General features: G+C 34.6%; 1 pseudogene; it reads left to right on the forward strand.

The window, feature by feature from the left end:
• Positions 1 to 1,441: 1,441 nt before the first annotated feature.
• On the forward strand, positions 1,442 to 2,685 carry LOC138851683 (cytochrome b-like; annotated as a pseudogene).
• The last annotated feature ends 6,548 nt before the right edge of the window (positions 2,686 to 9,233 follow it).

Raw genomic sequence — 9,233 nt, forward strand, 5'->3', positions numbered from 1 at the left:
ACCACAAACCTATCCTTGGTATATCATTTAATAAACCTTTCCTAATTATCAAACTCCGTCTACCTAAACGTTCATAAACTATATTTGCCAAACAAAATAACCCTGAAGAACACAAACCATGCCCCACCATCACTACTAAAGCTCCATTTAAACCTCAGCCCCTCATAGCAACAAGTTCCCCTAACACCAAACCCATGTGAGCCACAGAAGAATAAGCAATTAAAGACTTTATATCCACTTGACATAAACACATTAGACTAATAACAACACCGCCTAAAATCCCAAGACTCATTGATACCCAACAAAATATTTTAACCTCCGAAAACACTCTCAAAATCTGAATCAAACCATAACCCCCTAACTTTAATAACATCCCAGCTAGTACTATTTAACTTTAATAACACCCCAGCTAGTACTATTTAACTTTAATAACACCCCAGCTAGTACTATTGATCCTGCAACAGGAGCCTCCACATGGGCCTTAGGTAATCATAAATGAAATATAAACAAAGGTAATTTAACTATAAATGCAAATACAGAGCAAAAATATCCCAACACGCTGACACTTTGGTAACCAACCGTTCCTGGCAATAACCTTATATTCAATCTTCCTTTGCTTTTATATAACCTTAATAAAGAAACTAATGAAGGTAACGACGCAAATAAAGTATAAAACAATATGTAAATTCCAGCTTGAATTCACTCAGGCTGATATCCTCAACGTAAAATTAATACAAGCATAGGAACTAGTGACCTTTCAAATCTAATATAAAACATTAGATAATTAACTGACCTGAAAGTTAAAATTAAAACTAACAATAAAATTAAGTTCACTAACAAGAACCCAGTGTAAAAATTCCCAATCTTCTTTGCTCTCACCCTCCCATAAACTATTAATATGATGATTCAAACTCTTAATACAATCAAAATATAACTTAGATAATCAGACCCTATTATATAACCCCCACAAAAAAAAATAAAAATCATGATTTATTATTAATAATGTTGTAAAGCATGTAACTAACAAGCCAATCTGAATCAACCTTCAATTCATCACAAATCTTATCAAAACAAAATTAAACACCAAAAACTTTAACATACTAAAATACCGACTCTCCTAAAATAATCATTACCATGTGAACGAACAATAGAAACCAATAAAGATAAACCTAGAGCCCCTTCACACGTAACCATAACTAAAAAAAACTTTACAAACACACCTTCCAAACCAACCCTAGCCATGTAAACTCTTATAACCCAAAACACATTTAATATAATAAATTCCAACCACAATAAAACATTTAGTAGATGCTTATGATTTGAAATAAACGCTCAAAATCCACAAAAAACTATAACTAACAACCTAAAACCTTCGATTCCTAACATCATCATAGACCAGTATTTTCTTTAAACTAGTTTAAACCTGCTCTTCACAAAACTTATGGCTTCACCTTTATGTAAATCCCATCCATTATTTAAACTTGCTAACTCCGCATTTGTAGATATACCAATTCCTAGAAATATTTAATTTTTTTGAAATTTAGGATCTCTCTTAGGATTATGCCTAGTAGCTCAAATTGCAACTGGATTATTTTTATCCATTCATTTTACTTCCCACATCGACCTGGCTTTTTCGAACGTAGCACACATCTGTCGCGATGTGAATTATGGATGACTATTCCGAACTATTCATGCAAATGGGGCATCTTTCTTCTTTATCTGCATTTATTCTCATATTGGTCGAGGTATTTACTATGAATCATTTGTTCTTTTTTACGCCTGGAGAGTTGAAGTTCTAATTTTATTTATAACGATAGTCACAGCCTTCCTCAGTTATGTCCTACCCTGGGGGCAAATATCATTTTGAGGCGCCACAGTTATTACAAACTTATTCTCTGCCATTCCCTATATTGGAACAGATTTAGTTCAATGAATTTGAGGAGGTTTCGCAGTTGATAATGCTACCTTAACTCGATTTTTTACATTTCACTTTCTCTTACCATTTTTAATCGCTGCAGCTACACTTATTCACATCTTATTTATCCATCACTCCGAGGCTAACAACCCCTTAAGGGTTACCTCCTCTATAGACAAAATTCCCTTCCACCCCTACTTTACCTTTAAAGATATTGTAGGATTCCTAATTATATTTATAATCTTAGTTCTCCTAACTCTTTTGAATCCATACCTTCTTGGTGAACCTGATAATTTTATTCCGGCTAACCCTCTGGTTACACCAGTTCATATTCAACCTGAATGGTATTTTCTATTTGCATACGCTATTCTCCAATCTATTCCAAACAAACTAGGTGGAGTTATCACTTTAGTTTTATCAGTAGCAATTCTCTGGCTTCTCCCCTTCACCTCTTTATCAAAATTTCAAGGTCTAACTTTTTACCCTTTTAACCAATTTCTATTTTGAACTCTTGCTTCCACAATCATCTTACTGACATGAATTGGAGCACGTCCTGTAGAGGATCCTTATATTTTTTACAGGGCAAACTCTTACTATTATTTATTTTGTTTACTATGTCATTAACCCTTTAATCACTCTTTTAACAGACTTACTCCTAGAATGGATATTTAGTTTATTTAAAACAAATGTTTTGAAAACATTTAAAGGAAGTTTTTCCAATCTTCACTAACTTATAAATTTAGTTTAAACTAAAATTAGTTTTATTCCTATAACAAAAACTGAAAAATTCAGAGATACAGGAAGAAACCTTTTTCAGGCTATATACATTAACTTATCATATCGCAATCGTGGTAAAGTCCCCCGCACCCAAATAAATGCAAACCTAACCATTACTAATTTTATATAAAACCCTAATCTTAAGACTCTTCCTCCAAAAAATAATAACATAGATATCCGACTCATAAACAAAATCCTAACATATTCAACTATGAAAATTAACACAAATCCCCCTCTCTTATATTCAGTATTGAATCCAGAAACTAATTCAGATTCCCCTTCTGCAAAATCAAAAGGAGTTCGATTTATCTCTGCCAAACAAAAACCCAACCAAACCATAGATAGTGGAAACATCAACCAAATAAATCATATTCTCTCTTGATTCAAGCAGCGGCAGCGGCAGCAACGGTATCCTACCAGCTCTTCTTTCTCAAAAAACATCGCTCAACAAAACTTGTGATGGCCTAAGTGAAAGTTCAACTACATGAACCCACGTAGACCACAACATGACCCAAGAATACTAAGAATGTAACCCAAATCTTGACAAAATTAGAAGATCTAAGGAACACAGCCCTTCTAACCCAAACACTGCCTCTGCTGCCAGACAATCACTTAACCCAAGCTCCGAGAAAACAAGCCTTCTCCTCCATTGCTACACAGTATCTACTTCAGTGATACTATGAAAGGATATCGCAGAAGAAACAACACCAGTAATAAAAGAATAACAGCAAGGACCCTAGAACTCAACTTGTCTACCCAGCAGGACGCCAGTGTATCATCAACCCCCCTCACCGCCGCCACCCAGGGAACAACAACAACAACAACAAACATGGCTGACTCCCCCTCCAACTCCACTCCCTTCAAAGGATTCACCCATGATAACTCAGGTATGATTATTCCTGACAATATCAAGGACTACATCGTTGCTCTAGAAAATGAAATCAAAGATATCAAAGCAACACTCGAGCGACGAGAATCCAAGATAACCAACCTCGAGAATAAGATCCAAAACCTTGAAGAGAAGATTACATCGGGAAGTGTTGACACAGAAAATACTCTAAAAGCAGCTATAGCCAGTCACACTGAGCAAATAACAACAATAAATATGAAGGTTGAAGAAGCAATCAAGGACTGGAATCAGAACATGCACACTCGACTAAATGAATACCTTGATTTCCAAGACGACAAAACTGAACAAGATAAGTTGTCTGATGCAGTTATAATAAACAGTCCACACATTCCAAGTGACATAACACAAGCACAGTGCAAAGAAACTGCTGTCAGGATAATACAGGACCACGTACAAGTCATCGTGCAAAACAATGAAATCAAAGAAACACGTTTGCTAGGAAAACCAGGAAGTAAACACAGTATAATGATCAGACTTCATTCATACGATAAAAGAAAGGACCTAATTAAATCAGCAATTACAATGAAAAATGGAGTGTACATAAATGAGTGTCTAACAAGAAAACGTCAAAACCTTCTGTTCAGGCTGAGAAAACTTAAACAGGAAAACAAAATACATCAGTGTTTCACGCGAGATGGGAAAATACTAGTAAGGAAAACATCAACAGGACAACAATATACCATCTCAAACGAACATGATTTCTCTACCTTCCTTAGAAAAGCTGACATTTCTGTAACAGATTAGATAAGTGCCCTTAATACATATATACGTGTGGTGCATATAGTGTACGTTACTATTATATTGTACATTATTATTTTTATTATTTTTCATCACTAGCTAATGAAATACCTCCAATACTCTATACTTCTTTCTTACTGCTATTAATTGCTCATAATTTTAAATTACAAGTCAAATCTTACTATAAATTAATAATATTCATTATTCTTACCTGTCCATTTAATTTTGTTTATCACTACTTGTTTTTTTAGTCACTTTTCATTGTGTATGCAATTAGTGTATATTCCAATTACTTTTTTGCAAGTACCAAAACTATCTTTTGCTAGCTAGTACCAACTACCTCATTTTTTTTTTACTTTTATTGTGCAATAAACTGCTCAATTTATTTAATATTACAAATCAGATCTTACTCCTAAACCAATATTATTTCATAGTGACCACCTGTCCATTTAACTTTGTTTACCATTACTTAATTTTAGTCCCTTATATATTTTCTCCTTTATTTTAGCTTTATATAACTACCCTAGTTTATATATTCACAATTGTTAAAATAATCAAGGTGCTATTCTCAGGTGCTAAAGTAGAATAAGTTCACAATTTTGCCATTATATTCCAAAGCTCATTTATTTGATTACCACTTTATTGTTCACCACAACCTATATTAGTCCCTTTTATATTATAATTTTATACTATAATTCTAACTTTAAAGAATTACCTTTATAGTACTACCTACTATCATATTCCCAAGCTCCATTATTTGATCATCACTTTATTTGTATTAGTCCCTTTTATATTGTCTCCTTTATTTTAGCTTAAAAAAAAAAAATAAATAAAAAAAAAAAATACCTTAGCTCATTATTTTACATTTGTTAAATAATTCAGGTGCTATTTTTTAGCTTAAGACTATTTACTTTGTTCTATACTTAATTCTAACTATAGATTCACTACAAATCTTATGATTACAAGCATTGATCCTGATACCAACCTCTTATTTAATGACTTAAATGAATCAAACAGTTACTGTAATTACTACACTGCAGAACAATCAAAGGCACTTCTCAGTGCCAACAACAACATAACTATCTTTAACTACAATATCAGATCTTTAAGCAAGCATTACGATGACCTCATAGCATTACTAAATTCCTTACATGCCAATATGTCCATCATTACACTAACTGAAACCTGGCTAAAGCCTGATATTACAGATGTCTATGCCATTCCTGGTTACACAGCCATACACAACTGTAGGCCAGACCAACAAGGGGGTGGCACAGCCATATACTACTCAGACCAACTAGAATGTATCACTAATACTTGCACAAGGGATGAACATGGGGAATATATAATAGCCAAATTCAAATCCAAATACCTACAAAAACCTCTCACATTGATAAACATCTACAGAGTTCCACAGTCAAACATTAGCCAATTTAGTCAAAACCTAGGAAGTATGATAACTGATGCACGCATGAACAAAGATCACTTACTACTCTCAGGTGACTTCAATATAAATCTCCTGCAAGACCAGGACCCACACGTTACTGAATTCACAAACACAATGAGTAACTGTATGTTGCTACCAACAGTAACAAAACCTACAAGAGTTACAGAGACTAGTGTTTCCCTACTTGACCACATCTGGACCAACACCATATCCCCTTTAAAATCAGGCATAATTACAGATAATACCACAGACCACTACCCTACTTTTCTCATAACAACTCTTGGTAAATTACCCAAAGACACTACTAAAGTCACCTTCAGACTTCACAATGAGGCAGCCATTAATAACTTCACAACAGCAGTAGCAAACATTGACTGGCACACTGAGCTAGAAATCTATACAGATATTGACGAATGCATTAATAATTTTCTAAAAAAGACCCAATACCTCTATAACAAGCACTGCCCTAAAAAAACTAAACAGATGACAGCTAAGAGACTGAACAGTCCCTGGCTAACACCCAGCATTCTCAAATCCATAAATACAAAACACGAATATGAAAAACAGTACAGAATGGGTCACATAACCAGAGACCAAACAAAACGTTACTCGTCAATCCTAACCAGCCTGATAAGAAGGGCAAAAAAATTGTATTATGAGAACAGATTATCCAACTTACGAAGTGATATAAAAAAGACCTGGTAAACCCTATCAGAAATTCTAGGATCAAAAAAGATATCACGAAATAGCGAAATAAAATTAGCAAAATCAGATGAACCCCAACTCCCACCAACAGAAACAGCAAACAGACTCAATGACTTCTTCTCCACTATAGGACAAAACCTTGCCAATAAAATCCCAAGCTCAGATACCCCACCAAATGACTACCTCACCGGCAACTACCCGAACACACTGTTCCTAGCTCCGACTAACCCATACGAAGTCTCCCTTATTATCAACACACTAAAAAACAAGGCAGGAGATTTAAATACCTTACCACCCTTTATATACAAAAAAGTGTCACAAGTGCTATCACCAATCATTGCAACACTCTTTAACAAATCCATTGAATCCTCCACCTTCCCTACAATACTCAAAATAGCAAGGGTCACCCCGATCCACAAAGGAGGAGACCAAACAGAGTTGAATAACTATAGGCCAATATCCAACTTACACCCTCTCTCAAAAATCTTCGAAAAATTAATTCATAAACGAATCTACTCCTACCTTATCTCCCAAAACATACTCAACCCCTGCCAATTTGGATTCAGGCCTAATAAAAATACTAATGATGCTATTATACACATGCTAGAACATATATACACTGCAATAGAGAAAAAAGAAGTCCCACTGGGGATCTTCATTGACTTACGTAAAGCTTTTGATACAGTTAACCATGACTTGCTCCACGTAAAATTGTCACACTATGGTATAAGAGGGCACTCCCTCAACTACCTCAAGTCATACCTCAGCAACAGAAGCCAATATGTGTATGCAAATGGGGCAAACTCTTCTGCACAACCAATTACAGTTGGTGTCCCACAGGGAAGTGTCCTTGGCCCTCTTCTCTTTCTCCTATACATAAATGACCTACCAAATGCTTCGCAATTACTCAAACCCACACTATTTGCAGATGACACTACATACGTCTTCTCCCACCTGAGCCCAGTCACGCTAGCCAATACTGTAAATACCGAATTACAGAAAATATCTACCTGGATGAGGACTAACAAACTTACACTAAACATTGACAAAACCTACTTCATTCAGTTTGGTAACAGAGCTACAGATGTCCCTCTTAACATAATGATAAACGGATCACCTATCACAAAGCTAACAGAGGGAAAATTCTTAGGAATCCACCTTGATAATAGACTCAAATTTCAAACACATATACAACAAATTTCTAAGAAAATTTCCAAGACTGTAGGCATACTATCGAAGATACGGTACTATGCTCCACAGTCAGCCCTCCTGGCCCTATATCACTCTCTTATTTACCCCTATCTCACCTATGGAATTTGTGCATGGGGCTCAACAACAAGTAACCATCTCAGACCACTAATTACCCAACAAAAGGCTGCAGTTAGAATGATAACAAATTCTCACTATAGGCAGCACACTCCACCAATATTCAATACACTAAACCTACTCACCATACAAAACATCCATACTTATTACTGCACCTATTACATACATAGAACACTTAACTCTGATATTAACCCTCCCCTCAAACATCTCCTTGCCAACCTCAACAGAACACATGACCATAACACAAGGCACAGATCACTCTTTGATGTTCCTCGTGTCCATCTCACACTATGCAAAAACTCAATGCACATAAAAGGCCCTAAAATCTGGAATTCATTACCTGTAAATATAAAAGAAACACTACCTGTTCATAAATTCAAGTCTCTTCTCAAAGATCACTTACTCACCCAAAACCAAATAAATACTGAATAACTGAACCTTATAAATTGTATATCTTAAATGTTTCTCACAATTATATCACATAAATGTTAAACCTAAAACCCAATCTAACTTTATTATTTTTTAAATACACTACCTAACAGAATACTCCATTCTACTGAATGTACAACAAGGCATACAACCATATGACCTGTCTTTGTAATACTCACTTGTGCTTTATAGTTATCTGTTTACATTAAAGTTTTATCACTGATTTCATCATTGCTTAGTTCATCTTAAGTTAATTTTAAGCCAGCCCGTAATGCTATACATAGTATAAGTGGCTTTGGCTCTTATCTGTATGTACCTCTGCTCTTATCTTAGCTGTACTTTTTTAAAGTACCTCTGTATGTGTGAATACTTACAAAGCTCTTATTAAAGGGTAACTCCTAAAGACAAATCAAAATTTAAACCCTAACTCATACGGAATAATCCTTCACAAAACTTGATAAATAATAAGGTAAAAAATTAGATATTGCAGGTGAATTCAGCTCTTTTAAAAACAATTTCACAGCATCCGAAAAAGGTTGAAGTAATCCTAAAATACCCAACTTATTTGGACATTTACGAATTTGAATATAACCTAAAATCTTACGTTCCAGAAGAGTCACAAATGCCACCCCAACTAATACACAAACCATTAACATTAGATATCTCACAACTATAATAATCACAGCATTAACCACTTAATACTTTTACTTATAGAATATTTTCTATTTAATTAAATTCTAAATTTAATGCATATTTTCTGCCAAAGTAAATTTTAATCCTAGGTACACCTTCCAGTACACCTACTATGTTACGTCTTATTCCACCTTAAATGGAAGTGATGGGCGATATGTACATATTATAGTTCTCATATCACACTAACTTATTAAATTGTATGTTACAATTAAATCCTCCTTCACAGAAACTACTCAATCACTGATACATATAAATAAATTTTATTGTAACCCATTTCTTCTTGCCCATAAACT

Source organism: Cherax quadricarinatus, unplaced genomic scaffold (genome assembly GCF_038502225.1).
Source record: "Cherax quadricarinatus isolate ZL_2023a unplaced genomic scaffold, ASM3850222v1 Contig1567, whole genome shotgun sequence".
Lineage (NCBI taxonomy): Eukaryota > Metazoa > Arthropoda > Malacostraca > Decapoda > Parastacidae > Cherax > Cherax quadricarinatus.